The sequence below is a fragment of the Equus asinus genome, chromosome 21 (assembly GCF_041296235.1).
Source record: "Equus asinus isolate D_3611 breed Donkey chromosome 21, EquAss-T2T_v2, whole genome shotgun sequence".
Taxonomy (NCBI): domain Eukaryota; kingdom Metazoa; phylum Chordata; class Mammalia; order Perissodactyla; family Equidae; genus Equus; species Equus asinus.
Window position 1 is genome coordinate 79,613,222 of NC_091810.1, and position 21,273 is coordinate 79,634,494.

General features: G+C 39.2%; 1 protein-coding gene across 6 annotated transcripts in view; it reads right to left on the reverse strand.

The window, feature by feature from the left end:
- Positions 1 to 19,988, reverse strand: part of CPNE4 (copine 4) — a 523,946-nt gene extending 503,958 nt beyond the window's left edge. Inside the window, exons 1-5 of one of the 6 annotated variants that reach the window (XM_070493182.1) lie at positions 19,874 to 19,983; positions 19,406 to 19,436; positions 18,378 to 18,434; positions 15,221 to 15,321; positions 12,601 to 12,693 (exon numbers count right to left, since the gene is read on the reverse strand). The gene's annotated coding sequence lies outside the window, so the exon portion shown is untranslated. Of the gene's footprint in view, positions 1 to 12,600; positions 12,694 to 13,647; positions 13,729 to 15,220; positions 15,322 to 18,377; positions 18,435 to 19,405; positions 19,437 to 19,873 lie in introns of those variants that run through there. The other 5 variants (XM_070493180.1, XM_070493181.1, XM_070493186.1 and 2 more) reach the window with 5 other exon arrangements.
- Positions 19,989 to 21,273: the final 1,285 nt, after the last annotated feature.

A 21,273-nucleotide genomic window follows, 5' to 3' on the forward strand; every position in this document is an offset into this window, starting at 1 on the left:
CACCAAGCAGACCCAGAAAATGACCTGTTCCTAAAGGCTTGTCAAAGGTCAAATTTGCTGTGGACAATGAAGATGCAACTATGCATCTTCTTATAAAGTCTGAGCACTGACTCCTATAAGAGGTGAACTGGTCCTTCTGCCTGAAATATCTGCTACCTGCTTCTCCACCTAGAAAGCTCCTACTCATCCTTCTAGACCCAAATAAAATTTCCTCTGTGAAAACATTCCCAATCCTTCCCCAGCCTAAATACATGCACACACCCAAACACACACACACACACATCAATAAATCATTGTCTTCTCTATAATATCTCAACACTTTGTTCACAATTTGACTAGTCAATCCACAAACATCTTGAAGAAATAGGCCTATACTAAAAATGCTTAATTGTGACGCTTTCTTATCTTGTAAATTGAATATACATTGTATATTTTAATGCTATTATCCAGTGATGAACATCTATAATAATAAGAGTATAAAAATTTTTCAGAACAAGCAATAGCTAATATACATATACGTGGCCATTTCTCTTTGGTCCTCAAAATTAGCAATTCTCTTTTGCTTTTATGTAAAGATTTTACTTCCTTCCACAAGAAACAACTAAGAAAAAAATGCCAGACCGTGTAATGTAAGGTGACACAACTTCACAGTTTTTCTCTTTGCTTTACCTGATGAAAATTACTTTCCTGCTTAAAAAGTTTCAACTTTACCTCCAACCGAAGCTGCCCACACTTGCCAAGAACATAGATATCAGAGATAGAGATGACAGCCACATCAATGTTGAATTCTTATTCAAAGTCAGTTTTCAAGCCTGAAATCCTATCTTATGTCACTGCCATTTTGAAGATTGGAGAGAAGAAAAGTGCAGGAATGTTCAGTCCAGCTGGCTGGGGGATAATGAGACAGCTAGTTCCTGCAGCAAACTGACATTTGGTGGAGATCTATCAATTAGACACTGTGGCTTCAGCCCATGCATAAGCGAATTGTCTCTAGTCTGGTCCTCGCAGAAGGCGGAACAGTCTCTTCTCATGAAAGACACTTTTAAGGAGAAGGGGACTTGGATCATGAATGGGAACAACAGGGCAGTCTGTGGGAATGGACAAAACTGGGGAGTGCTCCTCCAAGCCAGGCGTTGCAAACTTTTCTGAAAGAGCATGTACTAAATATTTTCAATGTCGCAGGACATATGGTCTCTGTAGCAGCTACTCAACTCTGCCACTGTAGCATGAAAGCAGCCATAGACAGCACAAAACGGAATGCGCTTAGCTGTGTTCCAGTAGAACTTTATCTTCACAAACAGGCAACTAGCCAAAGTTTGCTGACCCAGGCTCTAAGCCAATGTTTCCCAAAGTATTGCATACATCTCACTGTGGGTACGTGGGCACACTATGTGATTTTAGGTAGCTCACAAAGAAATATTTTAAATTTTAAGTTACATTTGTGATTTAACGTTTACTAGAAACAAATATATAATTACCTCATCAAACACAATTTCATTAACATTATTGCTTAGGATAAGGCTAAATTTATTAAGTGAAAAAACTGAGTTGATTTAAAGAAAAATAATAAGGAACTAACAGGAGGATATTGATATTGCAAAAATCTTCTAGGTGATATATGAGTGGCCAAAGCCTGGGAACACTGTTCTAAGCTGCACTTATATCTTGCCCACTGGCGTATGTGACCTCACTTCATCTTTATGATCACTATTATCATTATACTGGACCAATGGACAGGCCACTAAGAGGCCACTTCAGACCCCTAGACTGGACTTTCCCTCCGGGAAATGGCCATTACTCACAGCTGGGTCCCAAGAGTGAACTATGGTTTGTCTTGAAGTCTTTTAACTATTATATGACCATATCTCTAATTCTATTTGAAATGTTTTTAAAGTTAAAGAAAAATAAACATCCCAGCTTTTTTTGGTAATTTCAAAAATAAAACATCATTCACTTTATTAAATCATAGAACTTTTGTTGAAAGGGAAATCAAAGACCATTACGGAAATGGCTGTTGGGGGGTTTGCTTGAGGTGGGGGGTAGGGAAATCACTTTTGGTTTATACTTTTAGCTCCTAGTATGCCACTTACGAAAATCATGTTTCAGAATATGTTATGTCCCAAACCATAAAGAGTAAAAATTAAAAGTTCAAAGAATGTAAGATTTTTCTCACTCTTACCTCTTTTCTGGATAGTTAAGCCTTTTGACAATTTATTCTCAAAATCCCCTTTGACTTCTGGGTGGAGGCTTAATTCCTAGGTGAGATAAATTGCCTTCTTCCTAGAAGAGAAGATTACCTCGGCACAGGTATCAATCCCACTGTATTCTCATTGGCCGTATTATTCGGACTTCTATAGTCAGTGTGGAATAAGGAATAACCAGAGCAGAAGTCCAGACTCAGGAACGAGACACAGCCAGATTCAAACTCCAGCTTGGCCGTTGCCTGTCATACGTTGTAGAATTGGGATATATATTTAAGATAACCTACGTAAAGTCCCTACCGTGGTTTCTGACTACGGTTGCTAGATTTAGCAAATAAAAATAGAGGCCATCTGTATTTTATCTGGCAACTCTAATTTGGCACAGTGTGCACTTGCAATAAATTTTAAAGATTGTTGTATTTATTGGAAACACATGACCTTTCTGTCTGTTCATGATGTTCGTTTCAGGAAAAATAAGAACACATCTTGCAATGAGCACTTAATTAATTAACTTATTCCTTTTCTCAGAAACAGAAACTTGATTTTAGATTTAGAAAGAAAGAGGAAGGAAAAACTAATCTGCCTTAAACAAAATGGATATTGAAAAAGAGCAAGTAAATTGAAAAACAAATAATGCTTATCAGAAAAGTAGTCTCTGGGATGGTGACATAGCTACGTCCCTTGACTGTAATTTTCTCAAAATTTTGCATTGAATCCACACTGGAATCCAGTTCTTGATAGCTTTCTATGGCTTATTTAAAATGAGGCAGACAGACCTATTTTAGTAAAAGAGGGATGAGATTGAAGTTCAGGAGGCATATGACATACCCCACCAATTTTTCCAGAGTAGAGAACAGGGCCCAGGCTTTCCAGCTAACATCCCCACTCCTCTCTCATAGAAGCTCTGACCATAGAAGTCGTGCTTGCTTCTAACTGGGGAGCAGCGTATGCCAGTAAAGCTGCATTATTTACAGCATGTTTTTCTTTTTCCCAAGATGACCAAGAAAAAAGAAGCTAATGTTCTCTGATGAGGATTTTTAGGCTGCTTAATTTTAAAACGGTTTATGATGAGGATTTTTAGGTTGGTTACTTTTAAAACTACAGATGAGAAGGAGGCTCCAAGGAGTGGAATTTGCTTGTCCCTTTGTTGGGAAAGATTTACATTTCTAAGGAAAACCTCTATCTGTGAAGATGCTTCCCTCTCTGTGCCAGGAAGAAGGGGGATGGCCTTATCTCTAGAAACTCTTAATGAATGCCAGAGGCAAGAACTTAAGTTGTTTACTGTCTGGCAACCTCATGTAACTTATTCCCCCCTCCCCCCTGCCAAATCCTCCTTTGTCTTTAGCTGAGGATAATATTCAAGCGGTGACTTCTGCCATTTACTCAATCCGGTTTGATTCTTATCTAAAAGTTGTGGGACCGCCAAATGGCCGGACCCTACGGGCACTGATACCGGTTTAACTTTTTTACATATTCTTTGTCTTGTAAAGAGATAACTCACATACTTACGCCTTAAATTTAGCTCTAACCCTCAACTTGGGGCAGCAGAAGCTCTGACTGCCCATGGGTCCTGTCCCCATGCTATTCTACTCTCTAAATAAAAGAGCACTACTGCCAGATCTTAAGAGTCTAAGAAATCTTTCTTTTGACTCCTCGGCTCACCGACCCCACATCATTCTCCATCCCAAGGGAGTATTGAGAACCAATGATGCTCTGTAATTGACTTGTTCTTATAAGGTTTCTGAAGATGAATGACTGATGGTGTGTCTACACTCACACTGTCAATCAAAGGTGACTTTCAAAAGCAGGAGGAAAAGGCTACTCTCAAACCTACTTTGATTATGAACCAGAAATAGTGAATTACTTGTCTTACCCATAACAAAAATATTCAGATGCGACTTTTGTGACCATTTCCAGGCATGGTATTTAGGGGGAAAAAAAGGAATAAAACAGATCTCTGCTTCCTGCAGCATGGCTAATAAAATATTCTGAAAAGTGCATTCATTAAAATATAACTAGATCCTGAATGAATTACAAAATCGATCTTTTCAAAGCATTGCTGAGCTCACAAGAAAATAAGGCACATCACCAAACAGGTCATGCTAGGTGGTGGGAGAGTGGGAAAAAGAGAGTAAGCTACCAGAAAGGAACAATGAAGTAGAGCAAAGGTCAGTGTTTCCTCGAGGGAAAATGCCAAAACCAGCATTTGAAAAGGGAGACTAACCCTAGGCGAGGATGCGAACCTAACCTCAGTATTAGGCTTAGATTCTCAAAGGAAGTTAAAGTGGTCCCAGATTAGTGGCCCCACTGGCTCCCAGTAGAAACACATACTGACAAATAAAAATGGCAAGCAATAGCATATATTGGAGAATATGAGGAAGCCATTTGTATAAACCTAATTCAGCCTGACCTTGTCTTTCCAAAGGGCCTGACGGTGGCTGTTGAGCATGCATTGTATGTCTGCTTTAGATATTCCCTATGGCAAGAACAAAGGCCCTTGAGATAAAGGTGCAACTTCCCTCCCCCTCCCAATGTTGGCATTCCCTTAAGGATTAAGCATCTTTCCTTAGGCTAGAAACTGATTGCTGCACTCACCTGTGACCACCCAGCTCAAGACAATAGACTTGCATCCTGCTACACCCTCCTCCGAGATAGCAGACCCACTACCTGCTGTGTCCATCAAGCGCTGTGCCGACAGGGCAATCTTGTGACTATTGTGGGAGGGACATTTCAATCATATGTGAAACGTCCTGTATGGGGGTATATAACCACTCTGTATACCTCACTTCTTTGGTGCCCTTTCTTCCTTCAGGAAGAAAGGCCCCAGGCCATGGTCCTCAGATTTCAGCTCAGAATAAACTCACCCAAATTTTCATTTATAGATTGGTTATGGATTATTTTCGTTGACATACAAATCCTGTCTGGTGACAGTAACTCCAAATTCTATAATCTCAGTCATCTCACTGAATAAGATCAATTAAATATGATCTCACAGTACAAAATTACCAATACACAGGGAAACAAATCACCATGAATCATAGCAGCACGAAAATATACTGTATTATCAGATACAAAATATGAAATATGAATGGAATGATTAATGAAATAGACGAAAAACTAAAAATTAGCAAAAAAAAAAAAGGCATGCCAAAAAAACGTTCTGGAATTTAAAAATAAGCAAATCAAAGTTCTAGAAATGAAAAATACAATAGCTGAAAACAAAAACTCAATGATGGTCTTAAAGAGAAAATTGTTTAATATAGCTGAAGAGATACTAGTGAACTGAACAATAAATGATGTTGGAGCAATTGGACATTCATACAAAAAAAAAGAACTTTGACCCATTCTTCACATCATACAAAAATTAACTCAAAATGGCTAATATACCTAAAGGTATATTGCTAACCTTATAATAATTCTAGAAGAAAATATAGAAGAAAAAATTTTGTGATATTGAGTTAGGCAAAGATTTCTTAAATACAATACCAAAAGCACAACTGATAAGAGAAAAAAGTGATAAATTGGACTTCATCAAAATTTATAACTTCTGCTCTATCTTTTGAAAGATACTGCCAAGAAAATGAAAAGATAAGGCGCACATTTGTAAAAAAATATCTGCAACTTACATTTCTGATGTAGGATTTGTATTCCAAATTTACAAAGAACTCTCAAAACTCAATAATAAGAAAACAAACACTCCTCCCCAAAAATAGACAAAAGACATGAACATGCTTCACCAAAGACATACAGATAGCAAGTAAGTCATTAGTTACTAGACATCATCAGTCAAAATTATTAGCCATTAGAAAATAGAAAATTAAAACCACAATGAGATACTATTTCACACACAATAAAATAGATAAATGAAAAATAATGACATTACCAAGTGCGGGCAACAATGCAAAGTAGTTGGAAGTCTCATATACTGTTTATGGGAATTCCATATGTTACAGCCATTTTGGAAAACTGTTTATCCGTCTACTACAAAGTCAAGCATACACTTACCATATAGCCCTATGATCCCACTCCTAGGTATTTATCTAAGAGAAATAAAAGCTTATGTTCACAGAAAAACACATACCTGACTGTTTATACAGCTCCATTTATAATCATTAAAAACAATCCAAATGTCCTTCAACTGGCAAATGGATAAATGTGGTACATCCTTTCAATGGAATAATATTCAGCAATAAAAAAGAAAGAACTACTGAAATACGCAACAACATGGATGAGTTCCAAATGTGTCATCCACCATTTGTTCAAAAGACTATCCTTTCAGGGCTGCCCCAGTGGTGTAGTGGTTAAGTTCATATACTCCACTTTGGCGGCCTAGGACTCATTGGTTTGGATCCTGAGTGCAGACCTACACACCACTTATCAAGCCATGCTATGGCAGGCATCCCACGTATAAAGTAGAGGAAGATGGGCACAGATGTTAGCTCAAGGCCAATCTTCCTCAGCAAAAAGAGGAGGATTGGTGGCAGATGTTGGCGCAGGGCTAATTTTCCTCAAAAAAAAAAGACTATCCTTTCTCCACTAAATTTATTCTGCACTCTTGTCAAAACTAAGTTGGCCAAGGGCTGGCCTTGTGGCCAAGTGGTTAAGTTTGCACGCTCTGCTTCGGTGGGCCAGGGTTCCACCAGTTTGAATCCTGGGCGTAGACATGACACTGCTCGTCAAGCCATGCTGAGGCAGCATCCCGCATGCCACAACTAGAAGGACCCACAACTAAAAATACACAACTATGGGAGCCGGCTCCGTGGCTGAGTGGTTAAGTTCGCGCGCCCCGCTGCAGTGGCCCAGGGTTTGGATCCTGGGCGCAGACATGGCACCACTCGTCAGGCCACGTTGAGGCGGCGTCCCACATCCCTCAACTAGAAGGACCTGAAACTAAGATATACAACTGTGTACAGGGGAGGTTTGGGGAGATAAAAGCAGAAAAAAAAAAAAAAAAGATTGGCAACAGTTGTTAGCCTAGGTGCCAATCTTTAAAAATAAAATAAACTTAAAATTAAAATTAAAATTAAAATACACAACTATGTACCAGGGGGCTTTGGGAGAAAAAGGAAAAATAAAATCTTTAAAAAAAATAAATAAATAAAATAAGTTAGCCTATCATCCAGACAGAAAAGCCATAAGGAAACATCAAACTTAAACTACATGTTAAGCCACATGGACTTAACACTGACAAAACATTCCATTCAACAGCAGCAGGATACACCTTCTTCTCAAGCACACATGGAACGTTCTCCAAAGTAGATCATATGTTAGGCTGAAAGCCAAGTCTTAACAAAATTAAGAAGATTGAAATCACATTGGGCATCTTTTCTGACCATGATAGTATGAAACTAGAAATCAACTACAAGAATAAAACTGTAAAATTCACAAATATGAGGCAATTAAACAACATGCGACTGAACAACCAATGGGTCTAAGAAGAGATCAAAAGAAAAATCAAAAAATATCTTGAGACAAAAGAAAATGGAAATACAGCATACCAGAACTTATGGGATGCAGCAAAAGCAGCACTAAGAGGGAAGTTTATGGTGATAAATGCCTACGTTAAGAAAAATATCTCAAATAAGTAACCTAACTTTATACCTCAAGGAACTAGATAAACAAGAACAAACTGAGCCCAAAGTTAGTAGAAGGAAGGACATAGCAAAGATCAGAGTGAAACAAATGAAATAGAGACTAAAAGGACAATAGAAATGATCAATGAAACTAACAGTTGGTTTTTTGAAAAGATAAATAATATAGACAAAACTTTAACTAGACTCACCAAGACATAAAGAGAAAAGACTCAAGTAAATAAAATTAGAAATGAAAGAGAAGACATTATCACTGATACCACACAAATGCAAAAGATCATAAGACTACCATGAATAATTATACACCACTAAATTAGACAACCTAGAAGAAACAGATAAATTCCTAGAAACATACAACCTATGAAGACTGAATCATTAAGAAATAGACAATCTGAACAAACAATAACTAGTCAAGAGATTGAATCAGTAATCAAAAACATCCCAACAAAGAAAAGTCCAGGACCAGATGACTTCACTGGAGAATACTACTAAACATTTAGAGAAGAATTAATTAATGGCAATCCTTCACAAACTCTTCTAAAAATAGAAGAGGACGGAAAATTTCAAACCCATGTGATGAGGCCAGCATTACCCTCATACCAAAAAAACAGACGAGGATACTGCAAGAAAGGAAAATTACAGGCCACTATCCTTGATGAACATAGATGCAAAGTTCTCAACAAAATATTAGCAAACTAAATTAAACAGTACATTAAAAGGATCATGTACTATGATCAAGTGGGATTTATTCCAGGGACGGATGCAAGGATGGTTCAACACCCACAAATCAATGTGATATATGACATTACCAAAACTAAAGGTAAAAATTATATGATCATCTCAATAGATGCAGAAAAAGCATGTGATAAAATTTGACATACTTTCATGATTAAAAACGCTCAAGAAACTGGGTATAGAGAGAATGTATCTCAATGTAATAAAGGCCTTATATGATAAGCCCACAGCTAACATGACGTAATACTCAATGGTGAAAACCTGAAAGCATTTCCTTTAAGATCAGGAACAAGACAAGGATGCCAACTCTCATCACTTTTATTCAACATAGTACTGGAATTCCTAGCCAGCGAAATTAGACAAGAAAAACATATAATAGTCTACCAAATCAGAAAGAAAGAAATAAAACTATCTCTATTTGCAGATGACATAATATTATATGTAAAAAACCCTAAAGATGCCACCAAAAAAACTGTTAGAACTAATAAACAAATCCAGTAAAGTTGTAGAATACAAAATTAATATGCAAAATTCACTTGTGTTTCTATACATTAACAATGAACTATCAGAAAGAGGAATTAAGAAAACAATGCCATTTACAATCACATCAAAAAGAATAAAACACCTAGGAATAAATTTAACCAAGAGGTGAAAGATCTGTACATTGAGAACTATAAGACATTAAGGAAAGAAATTGAAAACACACAAATCTATGGAAAGATATTCTGTGATCATGGATTGGAAGAATTAATATTGTTAAAATGTTCATACTACCCGAAGCAATCTACAGATTCAATGCAATTTCTATCAAAATTTCAGAGGCATTTTTCACAAAAATAGAATTCACAGTCCTAAAATTTGGGACCACGACACACCCTGAATAGCTAAATCAATCTTGGGAAAGAAGAACAAAGATGGAGACAGCGCACTTCCTGATTTCCAACTAAATTTGACATTTGACCAAATTACAAAGATATTACAAGCTATAGTAACCAAAACAGTATGGCATTTGCACAGAAACAGACCTACAGATCAACGGAACTGAAAGAGAGCCTGGGAATAAACCCATGCAAATATGATCAATTCATTTATAACAAAGGAGCCAAGAATATACAGTACGGAAAGGATAGTCTCTTCAATAAATGGTGCTGGAAAAACTAAACAGCCACCTGCAAAAGAATAAAACTAGACCCCTACCTTACACCATACATAAAAGTCAAGTCAAAATGGAATAAAGGTTTAAATGTAAGACTTGAAACCATAAAACTCTTAGAAGAAAACATAGAACATAAGCTCCTTGACATATTGGCAACTATTTTTTGGATTTGACACCAAAAGCAAAGGCAACAAAAGCAAAAATAAACAAGTGGGACTACATCAAAAGCTTCTGCACAGCAAAAGAAACCATCAACAAAATGAAAAAGCAACCTACTGAATGAGAGAAAATATTTGCAAATCATCTATCTGATAAAGGGTCAATATCCAAAATATATAAGGAACACGTAAAACTCAATAACATAAAAATAAACAATTTGGGGGGCTGGCCTGGTGGCACAGTGGTTAAGTTCACACATTCCGCTTCTCGGTGCCCCAAAGTTCACCAATTCAGATCCCAGGTGCGGACATGGCACCACCTGGCAAAAGCCACGCTGTGGTAGGCGTCCCACGTATAAAGTAGAGGAAGATGGGCATGGATGTTAGCTCATGGCCAGTCTTCCTCAGCAAAAAGAGGAGGATTGGCAGCAGATGTTAGCTCAGGGCTAATCTTCCTCAAAAAAACAATAAATAAAAATAAACAATCTGATTAAAAAATGGGCAGAGGAATTGAATAGGTATTTTTCCAAAGAAGACATACACGGCCAACTGGCACATGAAAAGATCTCAACATCACTAATCATCAGGGAAATGCAAATCAAAACCACAATGAGACATCCCCTCACATCTATTAGAACAGCTATTATAAAAAATACAAAAGATAACAAGTACTGGCAAAGATGTGCAGAAAAGGGACCCTTGTGCCCTGTTAGTAGGACTGTAAACTGGTGCAGCCACTATGGAAACAGAATGGAGGTCAAAAAATTCAAAAATAAAACTGGCATAAGATCCAGCAATTCCACTTCTGGATATATATCCAGAGGAAATAAAAACAGGATCTTGATGGGATATCAACAGCCCCATGTTCATTGCTGCGTTATTTACAACAGCCAAGACATGGAAACAACCTAAGTGTCCATCAACAGATAGATGGATAAAGAAAATGTGGTGTGTATATATATGTATGTATGTCTGTATATGTGAGTATGTGGATCTATATATATTTAGGATTGTATTATATATAATGGAATATTATTAAACCATAAAAAAGAAGGAAATCCTGCCATTTTCAATACTACAGATGAAACTTGAAGGCAATTATGCTCAGTGAAATAAGTTGGACAGAGAAAGACAAACACTGTCTTATTTCACTTATACGTGGAATCTAAAAAAAACAAACCCTTAGAAACAGAGAACAAAATGGTGGTTGCCAGAGTGGGAGTGGGGATGGAGGAAATGGGTGAATCAGTCAAAAGTTACAAACTTCCAGTTATAAGATAATAAGTTCTGAAGATGTCATGTACAGCATGGTGACTATAGCTAACAATACTGTATTGTATATCTGAAAGTTGCTAAGAGAGTAGGTCTTAAATGTTCTCATCACAAGAAAAAAGTTATAACTGTGTGAGGTGATGGATGATAATTAAACTTGTAACCATTTCACAGTATATACATATATAAAATCATTATGTTGTACACTTTAAACTAATACAATGTTATATGTCATTTATATCTCAATAAAACTTGGGGCGGGAGCAACACAATGCAGGAAGGAGAGCCTTTTCAACCAATGGTCCTGAAGCAATTGGACATGCACAGGCAAAAAACGAAGCTTGACCTAAAGCTTTCCTATCACACAAAAATAAACTCAAAATAGATCATGGAATTAAATGTAAAATATAAAACTATAAAACTTTTTTTAAAACAGGAGAAAATATTCAGGTTCAAGGGCTAGGTGAATTGTCTTAGAAGTGACACCAAAACTATGATCCATAAAAGGAAAATATGATTAGTCGTATCTCATCAAAACTAAAAAATTTTGCTTTGTGAAAAAACCCTGTGAAGAGGTGAAAACATAAGCTGTAGGCTGGGAGAAAATATTTACTAACCACATATTCCACAAAGAACATATATCTAGAATATAAAGAAGTTTCTTTTTTCTTTTTTCTTTCTTTTTTTGAGGAAGATAAGCCCTGAGATAAGATCCACCATCAATCCTCCTCTTTTCGTTGAGGAAGACTGGCCCTGAGCTAACATCCGTGCCCACATTCCTCTACTTTATATGTGGGACGCCTGACACAGCATGGCTTGACAAGCTGTGCATAGGTCCACACCCGGGATCTGAACCAGCGAACCCCAGGCCACCGAAGCAGAATGTGCGAACTTAACCACTGCACCACCAGGCTGTCCCCAGGAATATAAAGAACTCTCAAAACTCAACAGTAAAAACCCAAACAGTCCAATTAGAAAATGAGCAAAAGACATAAACAGGCATTTCATTAAAGATTATACATGGATGGCAAATATGCACCTGAAAAGATATTCATCACCACTAGCCATTAAGGAAATAAAAATTTAAATCAGGATGAGATATCACTACACACCTATCAGAATGGCTAAAATTAAAAATAGCGACAAAACCAAATGCTGGTGAGGATGCCAAGAAACCAGATTCCTCATTCATTGTTGGTGGGAATACAAAATGGTGGAACAACTCTGGAAAAGTATATGTCTATTTTTTTCAAAAACTTAACATATGATCCAGCATTTGCACTCTTGGGCATTCATTTCAAAGAAAGGAAAACTTATGTTTTCATAAAAACATGGGTACAAATGTTCATAATAGCTTTATTTGAAATAGCCAAAAACCGGAAACTTTCCAAATTTCGTTCTGCGAATGAATGCCTAAGCAAACTGTGGTACGTCCAGACCATTGACTACTACCCAGCAGTAAAAAGAAACAAACTATTGCTACATACGATGACGTGAACAGATCTCAGGAAGATTCTGGGGAGTGATGAAAAGCCAATTTCCAGTCATTACCGACTATGTAATTTCGTTATAGTACATTCCTGAAATGACAAAATTAGAGACATGGGGTACAGATTAGTAGTCACCTTTTTGAATTTATAGGTTTGAATTTTTTGCAAAATTTTGGAAGATTTGAGCTATTATTTCTTCAAATATTTTTTCAGCCCTACACTCTTTCACCTTTGCTTTTGGAACACCAATGACAAAAAATGGAGGATCTTTTGTTATCCTTGAGGATCTGTTTATTTTTTTCAATTCAATTTCTATCTGATGTTCAGATTTGATCATCCCTGTTGATCTATCTTTAAGTCCACTGATTCTTTCCTCATTATCACGTTTCTGTTAGTGAGCCCATCCTGTGTTTTTTTATAATGTTATATCGATTATACCTCAATAAAAAAATATTTTATGAAAAGTAAAGGATAGTGTTTCTCTCTGGGACAGACACGGGGGGAATGGAATGAAGGAGGGGCACACAGAAAACTTCATGGTACTGGTAACATTCTATTTCTTTCCTTCGGTGATGGGCTCACTGAATTTGTTTTATTATGCTCACTAATTACATATATATCACATATTTTTATCTATCAAATATTATGTACCTATCCTAATTAGATTCTATATATGCTGATATGAAAATATCTGTAAGACACAGCATATAAAAACAAAACGAGGGGCAGCCTATATGTATCGCATAGTCCTACATTTAAAATATATCATATATGTTTACATTTGCATAATTATACAGAAAATCCTAGAGGAAGTCTGAAAGGATATATCTCACTCTTAAGAGTGCTTAAGATTTGCTAGTAGAACACAGTGGAGGTAGACTCTCCCTAATAAGTTATGTGCCACTATTCCGTTTAGTTTTGTAATAATATGCTAATGTTTTTATTTACATTTTTTTTTGTTTGGTGAGGAAGATTGGCCCTGAGCTAACATCTGTTGCCAATCTTCCTCTTTTTTTTTTTCCTCCCCAAAGCCCCAGTACATACTTGTATATCCTAGTTGTAAGTCCTTCTAGTTCTTCTATGTGGGACGCCACCAAAGCACGGCTTGAGGAGCGGTGCATAGGTCCACACCCAGAATCTGAACTGGGGAACGCTGGGCCACCAAAGCACAGCACGTGAACTTAACCACTACACCACTGGGCGGGCCCCTTAAGTTTCTTTTTTAAAAGGAAAGGAAAGGAATGTTGTATCAACACCTGGCACAAAAGACGAACCCAAGATGTCAGAAGGTAACATCAATTTATTTCACCCATATAGTTTTCTTTTTATCGGAGACATTTCAACATCACTTCCCAGCCTAGGGAGTAGCTGGAGGAGATCTAACCACTAAAGCCAAGACTAAACGCCACGTCCTCCAAGCCCGGGCTTGCTGCTCCACCTCCCGACCAGAGAGGGCGACCCGCTGCCTTGGCAGAGGACTCTCAGGCGCGTTGAAGCAGAGGGGGAAACCTGGCAGCCTGTGGCAGACCCAGCCTGCAGATTCTGTCTCCCATACGTAGCGATAACTCGTGTGATATTTAATTTTTTCTTAATGTGTTGCTAACATTAAAAGTTAATCATCTTCACATAAAAACCTTCATTTGCCATTTCTCTTTAAAAAAATCAAAATATGGCAACACAGAGCCTACGTTCTCACATGGCAGAAACCTGCTCCCGGCCTGTAGCAGCCGCCCCTGAAAAGAAGGCAGGAGCGTTTTAATTATTCGCAGTCGCTATCCGGCCCTTTTGTCTCCTTTACCCTGAGGTGGAGCAACCGTTTCCACTTATCACCACACTTGTGCTGCCATTTTTATTAAAGAGTTAAAAATGACATAGTTTTTGTCTCCATATCTCTAAAGCAAGTTGCAAGATTTTTTTTAAAAAAAACAGTGTTCTAAGAGAATAAGAGAAAGCATACTTCCTTGTGGGAGTGGTTTCTTTCCCTATGGGTTCAATATAAAAAAAGTGAAAATATGGGGCTGGCCCGGTGGCGCAGTGGTTAAGTGCGCACGTTCTGCTTCTTGGCAGCCCGGGGTTTGCCGGTTGGGATCCCGGGTGCGGACATGGCACCGCTTGGCAAGCCATGCTGTGGTAGGCATCCCACATACAGAGTAGAGGAAGATGGGCATGGATGTGAGCTCAGGGCCAGTCTTCCTCAGCAAAAAGAGGAGGATTGGCAGCAGATGTTAGCTCAGGGCTAATCTTCCTCAAAAAAAAATAAGTAAATAAAAATAAAAATGAATCTGAGTTCAATAAATGTAATTTAAGGTGGTCTAATGAAATGAATCATAGCAAAGACTTCAGATATTTGAGTTTGTGACTGTGGACTAAAGAAATCTTTGAATATTTCTCCCTAATAATAATATCTATAATAGTGTTCAACTCTCCTTACTAATGACTTCTGTGTTTGTCTGATCCAGTCCTTGCCATCTCGTCTCTTCTATGACTCGTTATATGACTGGGCTAAGAGAACATGTCATTTATCTAAGTATAGGTACCAAATATTCTTAGTCATCCACTCGGACACATAATGCCCACATGTTTAAGTTAAGAGAAAATGGAAAGGAATGACAATTACCTATTTCCTCAAGATTTTGTGCCTCATTTTAGTCCCGTTCTGATTCTCCTAAGATTCTGGATGTATAACAAAGGCTAACGCATCGGCCATAGATGCTGCAGCTGAAAAGCATTTGAGAGTTTTAGATGAGAAGTTTCCTGTGAAATACTTTGGGTTCAGAAAGGTTTTTATTAAACTCACTAAAATTACATCCTTTCAGAAGGCTGTTAGAATAAGAGTTTATTTCCCTCAATCCTGCTTGTGAAATTACGGTCACTATCTACAAAATAATCCATGATTTTATTATTTTCCTAGAATACTTCAAATGGAGAAGGCAAAGAACAAGGAAACAGAAAATGAATTTGAGCAGAATAGTTAAATCTGGCACAGAGCAATAGTTAAATCTTACAGCAACCACAGGAAATAAAGCATTTTTTGTCCTATTTATGGGTGAGAAAACCAAGGCTTAGACTGGCAAAATAACTTGCCCAAAGCCACATAAACAGTAAATGACAGAGTTAGACCTTTAACTCATGTCTGTTGCAGAACCACTGCTCCTTCCACTACCAAGGTTCTGGAAGGGTGGGCCCCGCACAGCAGCAGCAGCATCACCTGAGAACTTGTTACAAACGCAAATTCTCGGGCCTCATCCCAGACCTCCTGAAAAAGATGCTCTGGGGGTGGGACAGAGTAATCTATGTTTTGATAAGTTCTGGATGATTCTGATGCACACTCAAATTTGAGAACCACTGCATTGTGCCAGACCAACTCACAAAAAAGGGAGGACACAGGCTTAGCGTTTAAAAGAGAAAAGGTGCTGGGCAGGGCAGAGTCTTGATTAAGAGTGCAGACACTGGGTGGACTCTAGCTTGGACCCTGGGAATAGCCTGGGAAAATGATTCCTACTTATAAATACAGTCGTGTGTCACTCAATGACAAGAATATTTCTGAGAAAGGCATCCTCAGGCGATTTCATCATTTCATGAGCATCGTAGAGCGTATTCACACAAACCTAGACGGCATGGTACTAATGTTACGGGGCCACTGTCATATATGTGGTCTGTCGTTGATCAAAATGTCATTGTGCAGCACCTGCCTGCACACTTTGAGACTGAGACTTAGAGAATCAGAAACAGGCATAGCTGATGCCCTAAAAAGAGAGGGAATCATTTACCTCTTCCTTTTGTAGAATTTTAAAACTGGAAAGAGGCTGATAACGAGAACAGCTACAAGACTCAGAAAGGTGAGCTGATTTGCTCCAAATCACACAACTAGTTGGTTAGCGCCAGAGCCAGAAATAGGACACAGGTTTCCAATATCTAGCTTATACTTATTCTATCGGGCCTCCAATTCTTTTGCTCTCCTTCACATTAACCATTAGATACAGCATTGCATTTTTCTCTTCCGAGTCACGGCATGGAGCCTGAGATGAATTTAACTTTAAAATTCTGAAAAGGATTCCAATTTTTTATTCAACCTTTCTACTTCCTGGCTCTTGGCCAAGGAAGCCAGCCACCTGTTCTTCATCCATTTTTATCAGCTGGAGAATAACTGAGTGAGAGATGCCAGAAGTAACCTGGTCCAGAAATAGGGCATGGGGCCCCCTGTTAAGGGAGCTGCAGTCGGCAGGGAAATCGTGGGGACAGATGGCAGGCAGAGATGTAATCAAGAATGAAGACACAGCAAGTGCCTGCTGTCATCTGGAACTTTCTTCCTTCCTAGGTTTCCCACCTCATCATAAGCCAGCTTTGTTGGAAGAGGCACAATAGAGAAATTAAAAATTAAATATGAGGGACCAGGAATGTTGTTGCGAGTGACAAAAGCACAGAGGAAAGAGAGAGAAAAATAGGTCCAAGGTAGTAGGAAAGAATTAACCAAAACCCTGATCGGCTAGGCTCCTGGCAGAGAAGGGTGGGAAAACAGAATTCAAGTTGCTACATAGGTTTTCCAGATGAGAAAGGGATGGAGAAGAGGGAACAGAATTCATGCAAATCTTAAGAACTACTAGGTGGGTATGAAAAGGGGAGAAAGCTATTTCTGCAACTCCAAAGCAAAAGCAAGACAGCGAATCTGACTTCCCGATTTAGGGCTGGGAGAGGCGCTGCTGCAGGGGACCAGTGACAAGCTGAGCATAAGATGCAATGCCAGCCTGATAAGTTAGTCTTTGTTACAGATAATTAAAAGTTGGAAGGGAACTAATATTCTGATTATGTTTTATTCCAAACAGAATTGAATTGTGGATTTTAAGATGGTATAAAGATGAGGAGGCAAGTTGGTACAAAGGAGGTAGCATGACTTGCTCCCCGTAAGAGATGGCCTGGGGCCAGGTACCATGAGTGGATGGGGTTCACTAGGGAGGAGTAGGGCACATCAAACCAGCAAGTACGTTGGGACCCAGGTACCAAATCAAGAAGAGAATTAAAAATGGTCCTAAATGAGGTCAAATTACAAAGATGTGCGGAATCAAAAATAGGGATTCAGAGACAAGGTAATAAAGTAGGAGATGAGCATCAAATCACCAAAAATGTCAGCTTGCATTTGTGGCTTTCTACATTAAGCAGGAGCTGGTTCCGTAAGTGGGTTTCCTGGTTTGATAGGTTAGGGTCAGAAGTCGGGCAAATACCAGTTAGGTGGCCTTAACTAAGTTCTCTTTCAGCAGCAGTCTGCTTATCGACAAAGAGAATGATGGAAATTTTTCCTCCTGGTGCCAGACCCCAACCCCCACCAAGTGAATGTGAAAATCAAATTAAAAGTGATGTCTTCAGCAAAGGCTCTGAAATGCAAGCGGCTCTTCAAATGCAAGGTGATGATGTCTTTAGTTCTCTAACTCTACGCTGGTTATCAGTTCAATGAGAGGAGTGGTACGTTTGTGAGCTGTTAGGATGCAAGGGGAAGAAACTCGGGAATGATGCTCTAGGACAGCGGGTTAATTCCAGGCAAACAATACAGTGCAAGTTCCCTTCTCTGGCCAGGATTTATACTCCTATTATCAAAGCCACCAGCTATCAGACTATGGTTTCCCATCGCAATAACAGAAGGGTTGATTTTCACATGCAAGGTGCAGCATGCACCCCAATTACTATCTCTGACACTTACTGCAAAGTGGATGAACATCTCATTCTTAGGGACTCTAGGGTTCTTTAAGCCAGATGAAAGAGAAGCAGGGAGTCTAGCTTACCTCCAGGACACTTTGCTGAAGCTACCCGCTGGGTGATAAACTCTGCCACATTCATGTCTGTATGAGCATAAAGCAGGACAGTCTCCAGGATATGTCCAAGCATGATAACACGGAAACTATCACTAAAACTACGTAATGAATGAATTCCTGACAGAGACACCGCTAATTGTCCACCCAAAGGCCATTCCTCTCCTTCCCACCACCAACCCCTCCCCCTTCCACTTGCACACAAACTTCTTCCTTACTAACCTAATTTGTTCAGGGTTACAATACAGCCACTTAAAAATGTGTAAGTTCTCAACCTCCCTTGGACACAGTGGTGGTCCTACAACACATGTGTGACCAGTGAAATATAGGCAAGAGTCCCTAAGACGGATAAAAAAGTTAAGCCTTGCAAAAAGACTTAAAGGTAAACTCCATCATTTACCTTTCTTCCTGCAACCATGAGGCCTAGATATATAGCCGCCATGCCATCTTTGACCATGGCAAACATGAGGATGAAGCCCACCCCATAAGGAAAGAGAACGGGAAGACAGAGCCTGAGTCCCCAGGGGCGTCGCTGGGCAGCTGCCCCAGCCTGCCTCTATGCTTCTTATTAAGTGAGAAGAACAAACCCCTTATTTAAACTTCTCTTGGTTGGCCTTTCTTTTATTTTCAGCTGAATATATTCCTAATTGACAAGAGAAACTTTCTAAGGGATATTGGGACTTATTAGCCACATCAGTTCATTTGAGACATTTACTGGGAAGACAGTGAAGGCAAGTAAGATTGATAAAGAAATTCAGTCGAGATGACACAGAGGGGCTGATGTTTACCGATACATCATCATTCTGACATGAGTAGAAAAGGCTAAGGGCATTTTAAAGGAAGCAAACTGTGGACATGAGTCTGGCAGGGCTCTCAATCTATTAACCTGTGAATATTTACTAAGCCCTGTTCTGCGCCCAGCGGCCTCTGCCTCCTTCTTTTGTCAATACCATCCTTTGAAACTCCAAGATTATTCATTGGTAAAAAAGGAAGGATCTTACCTCCAAGGATCCTAAATTGCTTCAGCAGTATCTGTAGAGAGAAACGTCATCCATTGAGGTACTGGGAACTTTCTCTCTGTTACCCATTCACCTGGCAATGGAAGTAGTAATAGATACACGTTTATTCTACTTTTTTTGAAACTTCTGTTGATTCATTCATCCTATGTGGATAAGAAACTTTGAAAGCCAAGCAAAAATGAGCTGAGTTTCCAGCCCTAATAAAATAACACAGGGAATGCTAACCGTAATCTTGTGATGCTGCTTTGTAACTACGCTTAAGTGATCACTAATACACGTGAATGATGGTAGTTACTTGTATGCAAACAAGCCACTTTTTCGGTCTCTCTCCTTGTTTTGTTGATTTTCCAATGTCTAGAATTAGCAGCAAAGCCCATGGAATTATTATTTCAGCATCATCATATATGCACACACATATTCACTCAGAAAAATACAAAAGAGACCAAATACCTGGACTTTCTCCAGGCAGAGGAGAGTGCTTCTTGATCATGGCCTGCCTTCCCACGGCCCTGCCCGCTCCCTGACCTGTAGGGTTGAGATTTTCTCGCCTCTAACGGGACACCGGAATCCTATCAAATAGTCCTCTCCTCTCTAATCACTTCAAAGTTGCTGGAACACCAAAGCAGCATGTCCCAGATGACAGAGAGCTAAAAAAAGCAAGACTCCCAGAGCACTGGACTATAGAAACAAAAACATCACCTCTGCAGCGCAATGTGCCCAGCACTCTTCCAAGTGGCTTACTGAGCTTCAGGCATTTAATCTTCACAAAACAACCCCAGGAGGCGGATTCTCTTATCGTGCTTATTTTGTAGGGGAGGAATGGAGGTATTGGATAAGTAACTAGTAACACAGCTAGTGAGTGGCAGAGACACGGTTTGAACCCAGGCAGCCTGGCTCCGGAATCTGGGCTCCTAGATGTTATACTCTACACTCTCCCTCCCCAGAGCATTGTAGGAACCCTGCTGTTTATTCTTTCTCCCTCTCAACCCCCAGACCCAGTTTTCACACTTCTCTGCCCTGCTGTGTCCTGGCGTGCCAAACCCTACCTGCATCACCCAGGCTCCTTTCTCCTGGGGCTTCCAGCTGGGTTTGGCCAATGTAAAGGGCTGGCAGGAGATAAGACAGTGGGAAGGATATTTATTCCCCTCTTCATCTTTCCCCACTCCCTCCTTACCTCACAACAGTTCTGTCCATGGCTACAGCTCTTTCTAGGCAGCCACTCTCCCATCACTCCTGTTCTCAAGGACTCTGGTCCACCGAGAACACTATCTTCTCTTCCCTCTCTAGGCCTAGGGAATTCATAGCACCCTCTGTGGCCCATCTTGGGATGTTTCTCCATCCTTTACTGTTTGCCTAACTCTGTTCACACTTTGTAAGTAGTTTCTTAATTAAACTCTCTTCACCTAAAACTTTCGAGTATGTCATCTCTTTTCTTCCAGGATCCCAGTCTATACAAAGGTTCAGATGACAAAGACGCCCTTGCTGGTCAAGGGTGGTGGTCTTGTGGAAAAGACACAGCACTCTGACACCAACCTCCATGTCCTTAGTAGCATCTCAGTTCTCTGAAATAGGTTAATGGACTGGAGACAAAGAGAGACACTTTAAAATAATAAAAGGGTCCATATGTCAGGAAGATATAATAATTATAAATGTATATACATCTAATAACAAAAATTCAAAGCATATGAAACAAAAATTGACAGAACCAAAGGGAAGTAGACAAATCCACAACTCTAGCTGGAGATTTTAACACACCTCTCAAAAATGATAGAATAGGTAGATAAAAAATCAGTGAAGGCACAGAAAATCTGAACCACTGCCCCCTCTTCACACCATTATCCACAATATCT